This window comes from Camelus dromedarius, chromosome 17 (assembly GCF_036321535.1).
Source record: "Camelus dromedarius isolate mCamDro1 chromosome 17, mCamDro1.pat, whole genome shotgun sequence".
Lineage (NCBI taxonomy): Eukaryota > Metazoa > Chordata > Mammalia > Artiodactyla > Camelidae > Camelus > Camelus dromedarius.
Genome location: NC_087452.1, coordinates 4,395,036 through 4,406,143, shown reverse-complemented (window position 1 = coordinate 4,406,143; position 11,108 = coordinate 4,395,036). Strand labels below are relative to the sequence as shown.

At 41.4% G+C, this 11,108-nt stretch overlaps 1 protein-coding gene across 2 annotated transcripts in view; it reads left to right on the top strand.

Moving 5' to 3' along the window:
- Positions 1–4,600: 4,600 nt before the first annotated feature.
- The window catches only part of PPARG (peroxisome proliferator activated receptor gamma), a 117,165-nt gene continuing 110,657 nt past the window's right edge, over positions 4,601–11,108 (top strand). The window contains exon 1 of one of the 2 annotated variants that reach the window (XM_064496247.1): positions 4,601–4,669. The gene's annotated coding sequence lies outside the window, so the exon portion shown is untranslated. Of the gene's footprint in view, positions 4,670–5,533; positions 5,662–11,108 lie in introns of those variants that run through there. The other variant, XM_010984921.3, reaches the window with a different exon arrangement.

Genomic DNA, 11,108 nt, shown 5'->3' with positions numbered 1-11,108 from the left:
GCTTGGGCTCTCTGCATTCTACCAGTGCTTAATTACAACCAGAATCTTACAAGGAAAAGACAAACAGAAGGCAGGCTAACTTTCCTGTCCTGAAGACTCTCCCAGGCATTCCCCTTCTCCTGACATCCAGGATTCTGCTTCCTACTTCCTGATGCCTACAGGCCCGTCCGATTTGCAAAATACATCAAATTTAAGGGGGGAAAGTGGAGAAAAATTGATAAAGGGCCGAAAGCTCTTTTTTTGTGTTCCCTGAAAGTCAAAAGGATTTTTGAACATTTAAAAGATGTTTCCAAACCGTTAAAAGTTTAAACTTTAAACAGTCTAACGCAAAGCTACTGAAATTAACCAAATGGAATTTCTTTGGAATTAAATATCATTATAGGTGCTTACAAAGTATGAGAAATAAAATATTTTCAAAAACAAGGAATCATTTCTTCAATATTAAAGAAAAGTGTAATATGGAAGAAATGGCCTTAAAATTATGTCTCTTTCAATTCTTTCAAGTTATCTTAAAAGAGCTCTAAAATGGGGTATTAAGAAAAAAATACAAATTTTGGTATATTCTTCATATTTTTTATTTTGAATCAATACATAGCTGTATTATATTGTAACATAAGGATCTGTATATAACCAAGTACTTACTTTTTCTTTTAAGTGGGTGAGGTAATTTTAGGTTTATTTATTTATTTATTCTTTTTTTTTTTTTTTCAAATAGAGGAACTGGGAATTGAACCCAGGACCTCATGCATGCTAGGCATGCACTCTACCACTGAGCTATACTCTTCCCCCACCCCAAGTATTTACTTTTAATAAAATAACCCAGCAAAATGTTTTCATATTTACAGCCAATCACTCAAAACAGAAATAGAATGCTAAGTTAAGCAGAGAGGTATCATGAAAGGATCAAGCAATTTGAAATCAGAAGAAATGGGTTATAAGCCTGGCTTTGGTACCTAAGACCTTTTAAAAAATGAGCAAGTCATTTGGTGAGGGACAGGACAAGAGAAGACCTTAACAGCAAGAGTAGGTGAAAAGGACCTTAATAACACTCAAAGTAAAATTGGGAGATTGCAGGCAAGTTTCATAACTAGATTTAAAAATCAAGTATGGGAACATAATAGAGTAATTCATAAAGTAGATGGATTTCTCTGTGTGTGTCTGTCCGTGTGTGTGTCTGTGTGTGTTTTTAACCTACTCAACATGTTGAACTGGTTATAATTTTTTTTAATTTTAAACTAAGGTCTTCTAAATCTCCTGAGAATTTATAATGTCTAGAGATTGATAAATGGTATCTCAGGTAAAGAGGAGGAGCAGTCAGAGCCATGACTGCACACAGCTTTTATAAATACGTGACCCCCCCAACCATTGGATGACTGGAAATACAGCACATTAATTTTCACAAATTCAATCTGCAAATGGTTAAATGCTAATCGTTAAACAGCACTGTTAGTGCTGACAGTCTGTTTTGCCAGATGCCTGGAAAATGTTTTTTATCATTTAAAAAATTTCCCCTAAAAAGTAATATACCAGTATTTAAAAATACCTGAGATCTGTCAGTAGAGCTAGTTTAAGTAGAGCTGGAGTAAAATGGAATCAACTCAGGGAAGGCCAACTCCCACTGCTAGACCTGCACTTCCTTCCTAATATAATAAACATAGTATGCAATTACAAACCTGGGAGCAAAGTCCCCCGGGTGGGAGAAAAGCAAATATGTCTGCAGATCTCAAATGAGATAAAAACTGAGCATTAACTGCAAAAACAAACAAACAAACAAAAAACACAGGTTCCCCAGGCCCACACATCAATATTTGGAAGAAGTCCTTGTAGTTGGGGAAAACTGGAAGAGGCACAGTCTTTTATGTCTAGAAACTACAAGTGGGTTCAACTGCATGTGTGCACTGCTGCAGGGTGGAGACCACATGCTGTTTATCAAATTAGCCCCGGTACTTAGCAGAAGGCCTGGCACAAAATAAGCACTCAATACAACTCTGTGGAATGAAAGAATTCTGCAAGTGTAGTATATACAGTATTTTCCCAACTTTTAAAAGTGTGGCCCTACCGTAAGAAACACATCTTACACAACGAACACACATACTTACATAACACAGAAGTTATGACGCCAACACCTTCCTTAATTTTGGAGGTGCATTCTATAGTTTGTTTCCTTCTGTATAATTTGACTTACAAAAAATAGTTATGACCCACTAAATTGATTTTATAATCCACTAATGGATCAAGACCAGTAGTTTAAAGAACAGATTTATACTATTTCTGTTTATATTGCTTACCTTCTTACATTTATAGGCTTCACTATCGCTGACTTTTAAAAATTGTTTTGTGTTTTGTGGGAGAGGTAATTAGACTGATGGATGGACGGATTCAATCCAGGACCTCATGCTTCTTAAGTACACACTCTACCACTAAGCTATACCCTCCCCCTATAGTTCACTTTTTTAAATCACAAATTTTTTTTCTTATCTGGGAGGAAGTTTAAAAAAGTATTCAGATCAACTCTAGAGTGGTGCACAGTAACGAGTTCACTGTGGTGGAGCACTCTTTAGTCAATATTGTTGAATTATGGGTATTCCCCACCAAAAGCAGGTTGGCCCCACCTCACACCACACACAAGATTTAACTTCAACTGGATCACAGATCTAAATATAAGAGCTAAGCCTATCAATGTGTGGTTTCCAGAGGTGAGAGGTGGGAGGAGGGGGAGTTGAAGGAAGGTGGTCAAAAGGTATTTCCAGTTATAAAATAATTTGGGACTAGAGATAATGAATGTTCACTAAACTTGGGACAGTCATTTCATGATGAATGTCAGTCAAATCATTATGCTGTACACCTTAAAATTACACAGTGCTGTATGTCAATTACACCTCAGTAAAAATGGGAGAAGAAATAATTTAGAACCAGAGATGTAATATACAGCATGATGGCTATAGTTAACACTGCCCTATGACATACAGAAAGTTACTAAGAGACTAAAACCAAAGCGTTCTCATCACAAGGAGAAAAATTTTCTCTTTACTGTATCTATATGAGATAATGGATGCTAACTAAACCTACTGTGCTCATTGTTTCACAGTACGCGTAAATCAAGTCGCATGCTGTGCACTTTAAACTTACACTACAGCACATCGATTACTTCTCAATAAAACTTAAGAAAAGAACCTGTCAACGAACTAAAAACCATTGAATTGTACATTTAACATGTATGGAACTTAAATTTTAGATTTTGTAAACTATACTTCAGTGAAGCTATTTAATAATAATTTTTAAAAAAGCAGACTGGGATTCTGGGGTGCTCTGGAAGTAGGCTGCATGCAGGACTTCTGTGCCCGGATGTAGAAAGCTGAGCCCTGTCAATCTGAAATGGCAGGTGAAGGAATGCGTGTTTCAATGGTCTATAAAATGGTCTTCTTTGAAGTCCTTATATAGCTTTGGCTCTTAACTTCTTATTGTAGGGGACGAGTGGTGTTCCTGAATCTCTGAAGCTTCCCTGAGGTGATAACTGTCCTCATAATATTTTACTTTGAACTACAAATCAGGACCATCTGCATTAGAGGAAAAAAACTAGCCACGCGCAGCAAATGAAGACGCTAAAGGACTGGAGAGCATCGTGGGCTGGTAACTGACAAGCGTCTTTATTCAGCTTTGCCTCCCCCAGGAGGGCCAGGCCTGGAGCAGGATGTTCAGTCATTGAGACTGAAAAAAAGGCAAGAAAAGTAAGGCCTTCAGTCCAGAAGACCAGACACTTTCCGGTTGGGCATCTATGGAACCCCTCTGGGCCGGTCAGGATAAAGGGAGCAGCAGGAGCCGAAGCTGTCCGGAGTCCGCCAAGTCCATGCACCGGGGCAGCACATCCCCAAACTGCCCGTCAAACGCCGCAACTTGAGCGTCCCGCGCCCCGCCCCGCCCCCACCCGACGTGTCCGCGTCCCTCAGCGTAAGAAACACAGCTGAAGAATTTTTTAAGTTCTGTCAATGAGTTTGAATACTTAAATTTTTTACAACTAAAACTTTGTCACTTTAAGTGACTCATGAATACCTATGTGAAGTACAAATGTGAAAGGGGGGCGCTGAAAGTGTGCCGTGCCATCGGGTATGGAATAAAAACCAGGTGTCCTAAATATGCTTTAATTTCTTTCTTTTCTTTTTCTTCTTCCTTCCTTTCTTTTTTTTTTTTAAGAAAGTCATTGAAAAGAAATTGAAAATTAAGCCAGACCCGCGGACCTCTGCGCGAAAGCGACACACGCGGGCCTGGGGAGGGCGGGCGGCTCCGGAATCCCACACTTCGGCTCTCCCCGACGTGACCGTGGGCATCTTTCTGGGCTCCGGCCGGTCCCTCCTGAGTAAAATGGGACCATTTCTGGGCCGCCTCCCAGCGGTGGTTGTGAGGAACAAGCGAGGCCAGGCGCAGAGTAGGCGCTCCAGAGAAGGTGGGCCCGGCGGGCAGGGGTCCTACTGTGCGCAGGGCGGCGGCGCCCAGGCCGCTCCCCGCCCCCGCGCCCCCGCGCCCCCGCCCCCGCCCGCCCCCGGCCCGGCCCGGCTTGGCCCGGCCGCTGCAGGCGGGGCCGACCGCACTCGGAGCCCGCGCCGGAGCAGCCGCCTGGGGCGCTCGGGTCGGCCGCCCGGACACCGGAGCGGGGCGCCAGTCATCGCCGCAGGTCAGAGTCGGGCTGCCCGCGGCGCTCGGGGCAGCGGCCCCCGGGGCGGGGGCGCGGGCCCGTGTGAGGAGGGGGCGCGCCGAGGGGACCGGGGCCGCGGAGGGTCGGGCGGAAGGACGCGGGCTGAGGCGCGCTCACAGGAGCCGGGCCGAAGCGGTCTCGGGCTGAGGGGCCTGGGGAGGAGGGGTCGCGGTCCGAGGGCACCGGGGTGACAGGTCGCCGCCGAGGGGCGCGCCCTGAGGAGACGTCCCGGCGCAGAGCGAGCAAACCGGGCGGCGAGGGGCACCGGCCGCGGTGTGACGGGCGGCGGTCCGCACCCGGGGACGCGAGCCCGTGCGCCCCGGGCGGCCGGGGCCGACCCCCTCGGCGCGCGCCTGCCTCGGGTCCGACAGCACGGGGGTCCCTGAACCCGGCGGAGGTGCGCGGGCGTCCGAGAGACCCCGTGCGGGTGCGTCCGGCGGCCCCGGAGTCCGGCTGGGTCTCCGGCACCCGCGGGGTGACCACTATGGGGTTGTGGTGACAGAAGCCTGGGGGCGCACTGTGGGTCCCCCAGCCCCGGTGCCCTTAAGCACCGTGCTGGCCCTGAGCCGAGTGGAGAGGCTGGGGATGTGGCCTGGCTTCCCCCGGTGGCCGGGGATGGAGAGCGCGGCCCCCTCCCTCCCCCGCGGTGGTTGGGAAGGTGGCCTGAGCGCGCTGTCTCCTACACGTGCCCGGCTCACCTGCCGCTCGTTGGAGCCTAACTAGGGTAGGTAGGGGTAGGCAGCTTCACCGAAGTCACTGGTCCCTCCGTGTAGGGGGTGGAAACTGGGTGTGTAGTTGTGGTACTTTCTGCCTTGGTATTTGGGGAGGAGCCTAAGTAAGGAGGCAGAAACTGGGAGTAACCTATCTGCTGCTTTTATATAAGGTCAGTTGTTAGGTAAAGAAGGGGCCTTTACCTCTGCTGGCGATCAGAAGGCTGCGTTTCTAAATTCTCCTGAGCTCCCACTGCTTAGGTGAGTCGACTTACTGTAATTGCATTTTGCTGAAATGTGTTGGTGATGCGTCCAGAATTTGCAAGGTGATGATCCTGATGGTCATGATGATGATATTACGTACGTCGTTTTAAAATTCTATGGTGCAGTTGTTTTACTGTAAGACTCCAGTTCACTTGAGTCTTAAAATAATGGCTGGGAAAATAGTGTCAATTGTTTTAGGAGAAATAAAGTCTAAAATTAGTATTCTGTCATGAGAAAGCTAAAGGTTTTTCTTCTTTTCCTTTCAAGACTGGGGACAGAATGTAAAATTGATTTGTAGAAATTATCGTCCGAAAACAAAACCAGGCAAGATGGTTAACTGAGTTGTCTGAAACCTGTTGCTGGAGAAACTCGATTTTGAAGTCCATTGTCTTAATGTCAACTGTTTTTGTCATCCATGAAACAAATTGTAACTGGAGTTATTGGGAGAGCAATGACTAAACACCCTTTAGAAGGACCTGGGCAGATCTTGGACAGATCCCAGGTATTCCTGTCCGTACCTAAGTGATCATTCGCTACTGAAAACAGGACCTCTTGATGGTCTAGTTGATTCAGAAAACCCTTCAGGGGTAGAGACTGACATAGACACTCACTGTGGCTTCTCTCTTAAAGAAACACCTTCCACTCCTATGAAAGTTCTATAGAAAACACGCATAGATGTTGCCAGGTAGCTTTTGGAGTGATATTTCAAAAGGTCTTGTTCAAGTTTGAAAACAGATTTTGTGTTGTCTAGTTTAAATCTGATTCACTCTGAAGTTAATACAGTACCATAATATTCTTTAATATACAAAATTTTAAAATGAACGATGTTAGCCAAAAAGTGAAATTTCTTACAAAACTGTCTATTTTTTCTTACTGTGTACTTCCCATAATTCTCCTTTATTTAAACTATAATGCTATTTGATATTTCACTTGCTGATAATTATGTCTTAAATTTAAAGATCTTAGAATCAACTAGTGACTAACCGCTCAATCTTTTGCAAATCACTGGAAGGAAAAAAAAAACCTGGTGATTTATTTTTTAAGTCAAAACTTTTTCATATTTAAACATTTGTTTCTGGCTTTTACGATAACTACTATGAAAACATGGCATCGGTGAAGTGTAAAGGTTTGGAGAATTTTGAGGCTAAGCTTTTTGAGTGCTATTTTTTCATTCTGTTAAATTTTAAAATATATGTAATTTTTTTTTAATTTAAAATGTCCACCAGCATCATATTCTTTATTAAACTTCCTTGAAAATATTTTTGCAATTGGGATTTTTAATAATTAAATACTATTTTCTTTGACGGCACTAGTTTCCTTAATGTTCTTTTTTTGTATATTTTTCAAGACTACATTTTAAAAATGGATAAATTATAATTTTTTTAAAAATCAGTGTTAATTCCAAAATCCCTATGACTTTAAAATTGCATTATCCCTGTGTATTAAAATTTATACAGGAAAAAAGTGTGACTTTAGAATTATGCATTAGAAATACATTAGTGATTGCAGTTAATTTCTCTTAATTATTAAGTCATATGAGTATAAACAAATACTAATTTTCTCTCTTCTGTAATTCTCTGAAAATAAGGATGTTCGCCATTGACCCTAATTATCAAGATAATTATGTGTGCGAAAGCTATGTGAATGGCACTGCTGTGAAAACATACACAAGTATTAATAATACATTTCATTTAGTTTTCAAATTGTGAAATGGTTGTCAAATACAGGAGATTTTCATGAAGTAGAAGAAAATGTTGAAAGAATACTTCACAAATGTTTTATTTATCCTAGTCTGTTATATTTGCTTTTTTTTTTTTATAGGATCTATATATGTCCATTGGGTAGAATAGAAAATGTTGGTCATTCTAATTTGTGAGTGTTCTTCTGCTGAATTCACTGTCACTTGAACTTGGAAATATAATAATGTCAGAAGGTGTGGCAAATGTCCTGGAAGAAGTTTTGGGTCTCATAGGATTCCGCTAAATAAACTGGAGTTGGAGAGGAGTTTTTTTGACTCACTAATGGAGAAAACTTGATATGTCACCAGTCTATAGGCGTCAACATACACCCCCTGCACCTCATAATTGTTAAACTGAATTTTTAACTTGCTTTTCTTATTTTTCCTAGCAGATCTCCACATCAGGGTAGTTGACCTCCTGAGCTGTTCCTTTCTCTCTCTTAAGGCCTAAAAGCAATAGAAAGGGCAGTGATTTTTTTTTAAAATGCTTACAAAGGTCCTTTGAAACTAATATAGTTGACTCCACAAAAGTACAGTGAGATCTGTGAATAACCACCTTGCAAGCATAGACAGCCCCGGCGTCTTACGTCGTAGACTTCAGTTAGCTCCGTGGTCATCTAGGTGACACTTTTAAATTGAAGATTATTTGTAATCTTCCTGGGTTTTCTTGTTTGCTATTTTGTATTTCATCACAATACAGAGATAGATTTGAGGGAGTTATATGGCCTACCTTTTGAAGCACATTTAATAAAAATGTCATGTTTTAACTTTTATTTACCTAAAATACTTCAGTAGGCGCTTGGAAGGAAATCAGCTCAAATACAATAGATCATATATTGGGGGAAAACCTTTGGGGATGTTAAGACTACAACTATCACCAATAATGGTATATACTTAAATTATTTTTTTTATTTAAAGAAACAGGTTTATATATTCTTAATATTTTTCTTCAGCATTCAACACACATCTATATTTTAATAATGAATATTTAATTCAGAATGTGAATCTTAATATTTTTGACCGTAATAATTATTGTAGCGGGGCAAGTCACTTATCCTTTCTAACTCTCCATTTCCTCATCAATGAAATGGGAAAATAATTGCGATTATTATTCTGGGCTTTCTTTCTTTCTTGTGTGATTGTAAGACGTTATCAGCAAACCTGTGTATCTTAAATGATACGACCTTGGCACTGGATTTAATTGAGCTAACTCTTTTGCACATATAGATAGTTCACCCTAGCACTAATTTTGAGAAGATTGTTAAGGATGAACTGAAGATAATGCTTGCCATGTAGTGATCAATTTATCAACTGTTTCTGAAATGAAATATTTCATCATTATTCAATTTAAAATTGTATATTCTATTCTTTGGTGACTTCAGACAAAAATAAGCCTAAGAATTACTTTTGTTTTATTGATAATGTCTGTGTGTGTCCTGTGTAGACATAGTATGTATCTTTTTGTGTCAGTTTTTATTTCTGATGAGTCCAGAAGGCTCAGCTTGTGCTTTTATTTGATGAAGTTCTAGTCTTTACATATTTTTATGGTACACTCTGTGAGTACTTAATGTATGTTTGTTTTATAGTGAGGTCCTTCAGATCAAAAGATGGTTTAATATCACAGCCTTAAAGGCTAAAGAGTGTGCGTGTCATAAAAATTGGGTCTCTTTTTAAGAAGCTGTGGCAAAAATTGGCTTTTAGTGGTTTGAAAAGTGAACATGCCTCCTAGGAACCCACCCATTTACTCGTAGGGACGCACTGGAAAAGCATATAATTAACTGTACCTCATGCCAGTGATAAATTTGAAGTTCTCCTTATGGATTGTTAAAAATATATTTTACTGTGAAATGTCTCCTGTGCAAGAAAGGAAGGGACTCGGTTCCAGGCCCAAATCCCCACTCTGTTCCTGGAGTTCGCATCTGTCTAACCCCAGTAGGGGCATAACTAAAGGGATGGGGGCACGGAGGGCCAGTGCCTGTGGATAGCGCTCTGTTCTTCTGTGGCTCCCTGCCTGCGGGAGGGGAGTGGGGCGCAGCCCTGACTCCCGTGGTCTTAATGGTACAGTTTGGGCTTTCTCAGACCTGTTGCTGCACCTCCAGCTCTTCTGGTGACCAGGCCATTCTCAACTGGAAAACCTTTTTTGGGACGAGGTGCAGTGAGGTTCCTTTCCCTACTGCGATATCACAGATAAAACGGAAAGGCAGGAAGCCATCCCTTCATGCACCATGAATCATTTAAAATAGAGATTTAAACCTTTACACTGAGGATTTACACTAGATCCTATGGTAGTTTAGTTCCATTTGATTCAGTATCTTGTTTAGGAACCATTTTTATTCTACTTCATTGGTTTTTAGAAAATAAATTCATTGCTGATTTTAACTGATTAAAGAAAAAAACACTTTAATTTGTAGGCTCATCTAGGAGAATTATAATATGCGGATAAGACTTTTTGAGACCGATTTCCTGACCTTCTGGGAAGAGTTCAGATTAGCATAAACCTGGGGCAAGAGATAAGGAGAAGGTAGGTAGGAGGGAGACAGAAAAGTAGGGAAATACCCTGAGTGGGCGTGTAAGAGGTCTGTGTGCGCTCTCCTCCCACACTCAGCAGATTGCACAGTAACTGAATCAAAGGATTGGTTTCTAAGAATTTACCCTGCTCCTCAGTGACATCATAGACTTTTAGGATAACTTTAAATTCTGAAGTTGCCACTTAGCACTGCTAATCTCTCGGGCTCTACATGTTAGTTGCTTCAGGAGAGAATCTGGGAAAGTGCATGGGAAGAAGACATTCTTTCCCTGTATGTTTCAGGAATAACTATTCCTTTATAGTGAAGGCAGTGAGGAAGCATAGCCATCAGGCTGCCAGGGCGCAATGATGAAGTGCTGGAAAGAACTCCTTAACCTGGACCCCACCCCACTGGCCTTCATTCCACCTCCAACACTGTTTGTGGCATTTGGACATTTGGAGTTCACTTTCAGAATGCCAGTATTTCCAGCAGGGTTCATTCTTGTAGATACCATCAGCGAAAATTGGAGAGGTTAGTTCCTGGTTTGCTTGCTTACCTGAAAACAAGGCTTTTAAAGGATAGTGAACACACTTGGAGTTTGAAAAGGGAATCGGGAAAAGGAAAAATAAAATTAAAGTGATTCCTGTCCCTGATTCTCCATGAAACCAAATATGAAAGTAGCCACTTGAAATAGTGATAAGAAAGGATATACTTTCCTTTATGTGCTTGTATTTTCCTCTTAAAAATCAACACATGTTATTCTTCCTAAACCATTTTCTTCCTTCAGAGAAAACAAGTTGTTATTCCTAAATGTCAGTTTATATAGGAAATCTTACCCAAATTAAGTTTAGGAGTTAGCCGTTGGTTACTGTAAGCAAATATGTGAATAATCCTCTCAGTGTGTTCATTTTCTCTGTCATGTTAGACACATTGTCTAGTCTCTTCACGAGTGGTTCCTCCAGACTTTTAAAGTAGCTTTCCAGTAGATGGAACAGAAGCAATCTTTCAATCACGTCATTAAAAAAAAATGCCAAAGATGTATAAATAATGCTCCATCCTTGGGCAGATCTACAGATCATAACATTTTATACATACTTTCTTTTTTTCTTTTTTTTTTTCTTTTTTGCCAACAATAGTTATGGGAAGCCAGTGTATCTCTGATGGAAATAGAAGCTAAGTGGCCACCTCGAAAGCAAGTT